At 39.5% G+C, this 9184-nt stretch overlaps 1 pseudogene; it reads left to right on the forward strand.

The window, feature by feature from the left end:
* The first annotated feature begins 2795 nt into the window (after positions 1–2795).
* Positions 2796–5935, forward strand: LOC122352446 (annotated as a pseudogene).
* Positions 5936–9184: the final 3249 nt, after the last annotated feature.

A 9184-nucleotide genomic window follows, 5' to 3' on the forward strand; every position in this document is an offset into this window, starting at 1 on the left:
CCGATGCCAGACAGCCTCGCCACGATGCCTCCGAACGGCCGAGCTCTAGCAAATTATAGAACTTTGTTTTTATTTCTATTTTATATCAGTGTTTTATTTGTAATGTATTTAACCTATATATAATAAAACTAGATCTTATTATAACCAACACGCTCACCTGCCAAAGACTCTGATTTCAAGACTAGAGCAGAACAGACCACGGAGAAGTCTTCTGTGACCTGTCTTGTGAGTATGATTAAATGCTTATTAGAGATAGGACAGACTCGACTTACTTTACCTTACCTGAGGATAAACTGAATAAGGTAGAAGGTGCAGGAGATTTGCGCACGTGAAACAGTGTATACAAATTTACAAGAGTATGTACAAAAGGATATGTACATACATTTACAATATGTTTATGTACAGTGGAGTGCGAGTGAATGTTAACAGTGCATTGTATATTTTTATTTTATTTTAATGGGGTGGGGATGGGGGTGGGTGGGTCAGAAGTCAGTGGGGGTAGAAATTCAGTAGTGAGATAGCTCTGGTAAAAAAGCTGTTCCTCAGTCTACTTGTTCTAGTCCTGGGGAATCTGAACTGCCTGCCGGATGGCAGGAGGGAAAACAGTTTGTATAGGGTGAGAGGAGTCCTTAAGAATACTATGCGTGCTCGACGCAAACAGTGTCTCTTCTGGATCTCCTCGATGGATGGAAGTGGAGTTCCTGTGATGCGCTGGGCAATTTTCACCACCCGCTGCAGTGCCTTACGCTCAGCAACAGAGCAGCTCCCATACCAGACTGTGACACAGTTTGTTAGGATGCTCTCTATTGTACAGCGGTAGAAGTTCACCAGGATGGCTGAGGACAGCTGGTTCTTCTTAAGTTTCCTCAGGAAGAAAAGACGCTGGGTGAGCCTTCTTGATCAGGCTGGAGGTGTTGGTGGTCCAGGACAGATCCTCCGAGATGTGGGTTCCCAGGAACTTGATGCACGGGACTGGCTCAACAGCAATCCCATTGATGTGGATGGGATCATGTGTGCCTCTTCTCACTTTCCTGAAGTCCACAATGAGCCCTTGGTTTTGGTGGTGTTAAGGAGCAGATTGTTTTCTTTGCACCATGTGGCCAGATGCTGGACCTCTTCCTGTAGGCAGTCTCATCGTTGTTGCTGATGAGACCGATCACAATGAGTATCGTCTGCAAACTTGATGATGGAGTTAGATCCAAACATAGGTCTGCAGTCGTGGGTGAAGAGGGAGTAGAGGAAGGGGGCTCAGCACACAGCCTTGGAAGTGCTGTAGGCCGGTGCGTTACCTGATCTGAAGGCAGTGTTGCGTGCTTTCAACAGAAGGCGCACCTCCTTGTTCATCCATGGCTTCTGATTTGGGTATGTGGTGATCTGTTTCTGGGTAGTGACACTGTCTATGGTGGTGTTGATGTAATCCAGAACAGAGGAAGTGTAGTGGTCTATATCCGTATGAGAGCCACAGGTAGCCTGGGGAAGCAAACATACTCCAGTCTGTGTGTTGAAACCTGTCCTGGAGTGTAGAGTCAGCCCCGCTGGCCAGACTTTGATGGTCCTCACTGATGGCTTCACACGGTTGATGAGGGGGAGTATTTGGGGGTGAGGAACAAAGAAAGGTAATCTGATTGTCCTAGATGGGGAGGGGGTCACAGCATAGGCTTCAGCCATGTTTGTGTATACATGGTCCAAAGTTTTGTTTCTCTGGTGTGACAGAAAACGTTTTGATGAAATTTAGGAGTACTTGTCTTCAAGTTGGAGTGATTAAAATCCCCAGAACAATAAATGCAGCCTCCGGGTGAGTAGACTGTTGTTTACTGATGGCTGCATGAAGTTCTTTCATAGCAAGCTTGGCATCAGCATTGGGAGGAATATAAGCAGCAGTTATGATGGTGGAAGTGAACTCCCGTGGCAGATAAAACAGTCTACTCTTAACCATGAGAAACTCTAGGTTAGCTGAGCAGTGTCTCCTAACGATAACAGAGTTTGTGCACCAAGCATTGTTAATATAAATGCACAAACTTATATTATTATACTTAAGGTCACGTTGGAGTGGTTAAGGTTCACTTTAATGCTATTGATTAACGCTATGCAGTAAGGGTCCTTCCAACGTGATCTTAAGCTGAATCAGATAAATATAAAATAATATAACATCTACATTCACTAAGCATCTGAAAGGTAAACTGAAACTTCGCTTAAAAACAACTTTAAAAAGTCGTGGCTTAATAATTGATCTCTGGTCCCACACTACAAACAGAAGAAAATGATATGTGAAAATAATATCTGCGGCAGCTCACTGATACCCGGCTTTGCTTATACCCACTTAAAAATCCTTTCTGATGAGCAACATTCATGTCCTGTAGTGTCCTCCGTTAGCCAAAATCATGACAGTCCACCACATGAATCCTAGTTCTGGCAAGGTCTCTCTAGGTTATAAAATTAAACTTGAAAATAACCAAAAGCGAACGTTCTCTTTAGGTTATTTTAAAAAGAACCTACAGGGAACGCTTCTAGAATGTTCTTAGTCGGTTCACAAAAAATGACCACATGGGAAACGTTAGAGAGAATGTTCTGTGTTTGTTGGGTGTTTACGGTCACTAGTCTCGCTGCTCAGGATAGAGATGAAGATCGCAGAATAAGAACTTGGATTTAGGAGATCCATTTTAGGAGTAGTCAACACATCAGTGTTTAAATGCTGAAAATGCGATTTGTACGCTTTAGATGCTTAAAGTTATGTTTTAGTGCCTGTGAAAAACGTAAGTAAATTTCATGTTTTACAAAACAACGCTTTTGCGGAAATGCTTGAGATCATGTTGACCTACAGCAGCGGGATCGGAGTAAAGAGGTTAAGAGAACGTTCTGGGAACCTTTGTGTAGGAACGTTCCTTTTGGTTAGCTAGGAAAGTTTAGAGGAAGGTTAGAGGAATGTTTTGGGAAGCTACTGAGAATGTTTTGTAACATTGTGAGAACGTTCCTCAACCTATCAAAAACTAATGTTCCCACAAAGTTCTGGGAACCAAAAAATTGTTCACTGGACAGTAAAGCCCACGTCCGGACTGGACGCACTCATTACAAAATTAAAATTTTGCAGCTTCAAGCGACTGGATACTGAATATCTTAATTATTAATTAAATAATGTAGCAATTTGAACATTTTAAACTTTAAAATACATAGAAAGTGTACAACAGTAAAAATGTATGTTTTTATGTTTGTAAATGTTGTTTCATAATTATGCATAAACTGAATATTTACAATGGGAAGGCTGTGGAAAGAATACTAAAATGGCAAGGATCTAGCATACTTCAATGAAAGCAAAGAAAATAGTTTTGTGAGGTCAACAGTAAATTTACCTACAGTATCTCAAAGTTTAGCTAGACAATGCAAATTGGAGGAGCTTGATCAAACCGCAAAAGTAGAGATCATTATGCTGTCAGATACATAATAGTTATTGAGGTGAAACAAAATACCCTTCTGGTAAAATAGAGTAAGAAAAAAATGGAAAAGATCATTCCATATCACATATCATAACTAGAGATCAGTTGCACAAACATCAAATTTATATAACATAGCAGAAGGAATGGTTACGGCTTGATTAATTACATTGACAAAAATATAGTCTTTTATGTTCCTATTAAAGTGGTTTTAGAAAGATTGCTATACAAAGGATGATATCATATGCTAATTAATCAAAAAACTATTTTGGAGTCTTCATATTGAAAAAAAGCATGTTGTGTAACCAAATTGGGTAAAATAGGTTTTAAACGAAGGCTATGTAATCACTGTAGTTCATTTGGATTTGCCCCTGAAATACAGTCATGGTCAAACATATTGGTACCCTCTCGATAAATATGACCACAGACGATTGTGAAAATTTTTATTCTTATTTATTAAAAAAATAAATCTTTGTTAGATAATTAGAATTTAATCGGGGATTCAAATAAAATTTTTAATCCAAAATTTAAATTTAAATCCATTTGAAGCTTGTTCCATGCTCTGTATCCTGTTTTGTCAGATTCAGTGTTGAGACCCTGTGGTGAGCCAGAAGCTTGGGCAAGTTTGCACTGCACCAGTTAAGGTTTGGCGTGGACTGGCCCTAGCCCACTATGTCTGCATAAAGCCAGCATGGGCCCCCAGGCACACATGTGTGCAGTGGGTTATGTAAGTTTAAATTGGCACAAAACTGTTTAATGCAGTTTTATTTTTATGGCTATTTAGCTTTCCTTTGTTATAAGTCTTGACATTTGACATAAAAGGCGATTCATGAACAGAAATCCAGCAATAAATATTTAATTTTTTAATTATTTAATGTTAAATGAGCTAATGCATCACCAAATTACCTTAATCATTTTTTTTGCTGACATGTAACAGAGGATCTGTAGTTCATTAACGGTCAATTAACACCTAATTAATCACTTAATTATCTCCTTAAGTTTGTGTGTTTCTGTGCTATAGAACTCAGAGTGTAGTTAAACACTGGAGATTTTGCTGTAACTCACTAAAGAGACGAATCTACTCTTACTGCTGGATTCTGATCTGACGAGTCAAGGTTGTCTTCTTTTTAATTACTGGGCATGTTTTAGCCTTATTTGTACTGAGTTCACTTAAATTGTTTCTGACTCTGGATAGGTTTAAACAACAAGCTGTTTTTGTGGCACAATGAAGGTTTATCAGAGCTTCTTACACTTTTCAGCTGCCAGTTTTTTCACAATCTGGGTAAAAAGGAAATCCCTTTATTAGTTTTTATTCTGTATAAAAAGTAATAACCCACTTAAGAGTCACTGTTTGCAATTACAGATTCCTCTGTCCGTGTTTTCAGCTTTAGACTGTACTTGATGAGCGGTAACCTGAAGCAGACAGACACTGGGTTGGGTCCAGTGGTTGGCGTGGAACAATCAGAACGGGCGGTTTGTTCTTCTGCTTGATAATGTCTTCTGGCAAAGATCAGCGGGTCTTTAAAGCACTTCAGTGTCGGTCCTGCTGGTCAGTTGGGAGGAATGTAGCAAACAACATCTTCAAGTATCAGAGCGGTTCCTTCTGCTCAGTTTCAGGTGAAGTTAGAGCATGACAAAATGTTTAAACATCCTTGACCTGCATGTTAAAATCTCAAAATATTATTATAATAGTCCCAAAAGCATCCTTTTTGTCTTTTCCTGTAAGAATTAATTGTTCATCTAGCTTGTTGCTTGTGGTGCTAGGGCTTCTCAAACAGGTGGATGCTGGAGGTGATCAGATCATTGCAGGTGTCAGCATGAATGATGACATATTCTGTTTAAATATGGATGCTAACAACAAATGGCCATCCAGCAATACTCTTGGTTTCAACTTCTGAAAAGCTGAAGCATTATAGCTGTGGGCATGACAGCTGTTGGGAGTGAATGGCAATGACCAAATCTACATCCTAAGGGTAATGGCATTGAGAGTTTAAATGACATGCTGTTAAATATGAGCGAGTACAAGTACACCAGACTCTTTTAAATTACAAATGGGAAATAAAAATAAAGATACTGAAGCATAGCAGCAAATGTTTCGTGATGTGACTGGATTGTCTCTTGTCTTGTGCAGAATGTGTCTAATAATGTCTGTTCTGGGTCTGGAGAATTTATGAATATTCCTGGACTTCTCTCCATGGTCGAAGTAGCAACTGATGGCAGCGTCTTTGGTGTCAACTATCAAGGGAACTTGTATCAAAGGTGAGCTGAATAGTTCCAATACAAGTATTAGTAAAACCAATTAACCTGTCATGAATGGGGTTTTGTGATGTAACTCAAACTATGCATTTGAAGAAACCATCATTGTCTGTTGCAGAATTGGTGTCACTCGCTCCAACCCAGCTGGTACAGACTGGCAATCAATGGCTGTCTGTCCCAATGGCCACAAGCATGTGAGCTTTGACCTGGGAGTGCTGTGGGTCGATTGTGTTGATGGCTCCATTCAGTAAATGCCCTTTATAATATCACTGCCGAAACAGTAGCTCAGTCACTAAAATGAAACCTCAACGTGACTAGTCATTAACAGAAAAGCTTAATACTTGCTGTTGAACCAATAAAATCTTGAAAAGCAAGCATCTCACTTGTCACTTGGCTCAGTAATGTAGCCCAGGAGGAGGCGATCAGGTAAAGACAGGGTTTTACTTGTTTCTTCAGAGATAAGCCAGAGGACAAAACTGTCTCATTGGCAACCTTCAAGCACTCAGGCATGAGAGTTAGCAGAGTAAAGGTATGTTTAATGTGGACCCCTTTCTGAAGTTTTGTCACTTAATTAGATTAATATAGTTATTAATATAGATGTTGAACTGTTATTTCTAGGCTATATCAGGTAAAGCAGACATCAGTCCTGAGAGCCGCAGCCTTGCAGAGTTTGGTTACAACCTAAAAAGGTTTCAGTCAAATGGACCTTTTAAAAACTGTTAATATTGACTATGGCTGACAAGCCATGACACACTGTTTGCCTTCCAGCTAAAAGTGCAAACAGAACAACAGATTTAAGTGCAAATTCCAAGCCTGACTTCTAGAAGAGCAGAAACCGCTTCTCCAGACAGGAGTAGGAAAACAAGGGTGTGTGGCATACAACAAAAATACTTCTAATGCAAACAGTGCAATCAATCTTTTGTGTATAAGACTGCATGTAGATATATAGTTCCTGTCCTCCCTCTCCAAGGCATAGGGAGACCTCCTACAGTAGACCATTTTGGTGCTTTTTGTTTAGCAGAACAAATACCCTGGCTCTAAATCAGTGTCATCACTATTGCCATTTGTTTCATTACCGCTTTCTATAGAAGTTTTATTACAAATACTGTGGTTAAAATATGGTAAGTGTAGCAAAGTCATGGTTAACTTATGATTATCATGGTTTAACTTTAGTAACCAGTGATTATATTTGTGTTGATAACATGGTTAAGTTTTACAAGGGTAACTAATAACATTGTGAACTGAAGCTGTTAAAACATTGACTTACATTGGGCTGAAATTTGAGTTTGTAACTCAAGATCAACTTTTCCTCCTCTCTACTAACTTGAGAAGAGCATCCTGAACAGTGTAGTGTATCAGATGATAGTCAATCAGGTGAGAACAAAAGTCACATAAACCTACGACCATTTTGAGAGGAAGTGACAGAAAAAGTAATGTTTTCTTCAAGGCGCTTTTGTAAAAGTTGCTTGAAATATCTAAATTATATCTAAAGTCTCTCTCCTGTGAGACACACACATATCGAGCATATCAGATATCTCACTGACTGGAGATATGAAGATATATCATCCACCACTAAAAGCACACTCATGGATGTGTATATCTCAGAAGAAGCAGCAGCTCAATGTTAAACACGTGGCTGTGTGTCCGGCTGAGTAAAAGCACAAGTGGACGAGGATCTTCTTTTGGGAAGATGAACTATGAACTGCTTTCTCCAGTCCAAAAACAACTCAGACCTGATCTTTTTTCATGAAAGATGTCTCTTCTTTCATTAGCTGTGATTTCAGAGCATGCTGATCCTACTTCAGCCACAACTCTTGTAGACAGGAAGTGCTCCTGTACGCCTGTTTTAGTTTTGCTGTATTTCTCCACAGAAACAGGGTTAAAGCAGGCTGCCTCGGGCAGAACAGAGGCCTGGGTTTCTCAGAAAGCTTCTCTAAATGAAGCAGGAGAACGTAACGCCACACCGGCAGAGAGCCTTCTCCTAAATATTGACTCATCTCCACTAACTCTGTTGGCCAGCATATATCCTGAGCTCACAGTAGGCTCTACGAGAAGTAGTACCAGTTATTCTGCTTTACTGAGTGTTTTTATGTTTGATTCTGACCCGTGACTCTGTGTGTGATTTCTGCCTGTTGACCTGTTCTTGATTAGATTGTCAGATTGGACTGTTTGTATGTTTGTTTGACACATTACCTGCCTAACTACCTTCCCTACGGACTCTTCCACGAACCTGTTTGCCGACTCTCTACCTGCCCTCTGAACTCTGAATATGGATTCGAACGTAGCCTCCTTGTCTTCATTACAGAGGTTTTGTTTCAGATCTTGACTAGCTCAGCTAGCCGGATCCCATCTTCTTTGAGGAAGAAATGAGCTGATTTTGAGACGTAACCTGTCTCTATCTCCCTTTACTCTTCATTCTCTGTTTGTTCTTCCCGCCTCTGAATCTAAATTAGTTCATATAGTAAAAAGTCAGTGCTAGGTTTAGATGATTAGCGCATCGGGGTAAAATGCTAAAGCTAATATATTACACACGATTAGGGGTTAAACAATTAAACAATTTAAGGCATACAGTGCCCTATTTATTTATATATATTACTCACATTAACTGTTAATCATTTTATCAAGGGTTGCCAGGTCAGCAGTATCTCTGAGATACATTATTAATTATTAATGTAGCGACATTAATAATGTTGTAATAAAGCTGTCTGCTTTACTGAATATATGATGTTAAATAACACACAATATGTAGAGCGTATGAACATTATATTAACACACTTATCTCTGGCTGATCACATTATTTCTGTAATACTGACAGTTTCTGTCACATTATGAATCATTAAGCGCTTAAATGATCAGCTGTATGCCATGAACTGTGCTGTTCATTTTATTTTAATGGTAAAAATAACTCATAAGGCTTCTATAGATATTGCACAGCATTATAAAACCAAGAAATTCACAATAATCCTCCAAAAATATTATCAAACAATAATATATGATTAAGAAGGGATCAAGAAGTGTGAATACAACTAAGTGTAAAAATAATTTTGTATGAAAATAAAATAATTAGTAAATAATTAAATAATTATTTAAAATGTTATTGTCACCAAGCCAGCAGAGGGAGCTCCTGACTCTCTGGGTGATCTACGCGATCACTCCCTCTGCTGCTACTTCCTGTCAGAGGACTATAAATACTGCAGCAAGCCACCTCAACTGCAGGTTGCATTGTTTCGCCTGTTGTATTGTAGTTATATCGTTTCGTGGATTATTGTCTCTGGTTTTGACCCTGTCTGTATTCTGATTCTCTGATTGTTTGCCGCCTGACCTGACCTCCGCCTGTCTCTGGATTTTGTTATTGCCTCACCTCCTATATATCTGTTAGCCCTGTTCGACGCCTGCCTGTTATGACCATGCCTTCGCTTTAATAAAAGCCTGCACATGGATCCGCACGCCTCAGACCGCTCATTCGTGACAGAATGCAACCTCACACCAGGATCCAGCGG

Source organism: Puntigrus tetrazona, chromosome 10, assembly GCF_018831695.1.
Source record: "Puntigrus tetrazona isolate hp1 chromosome 10, ASM1883169v1, whole genome shotgun sequence".
NCBI lineage: Eukaryota > Metazoa > Chordata > Actinopteri > Cypriniformes > Cyprinidae > Puntigrus > Puntigrus tetrazona.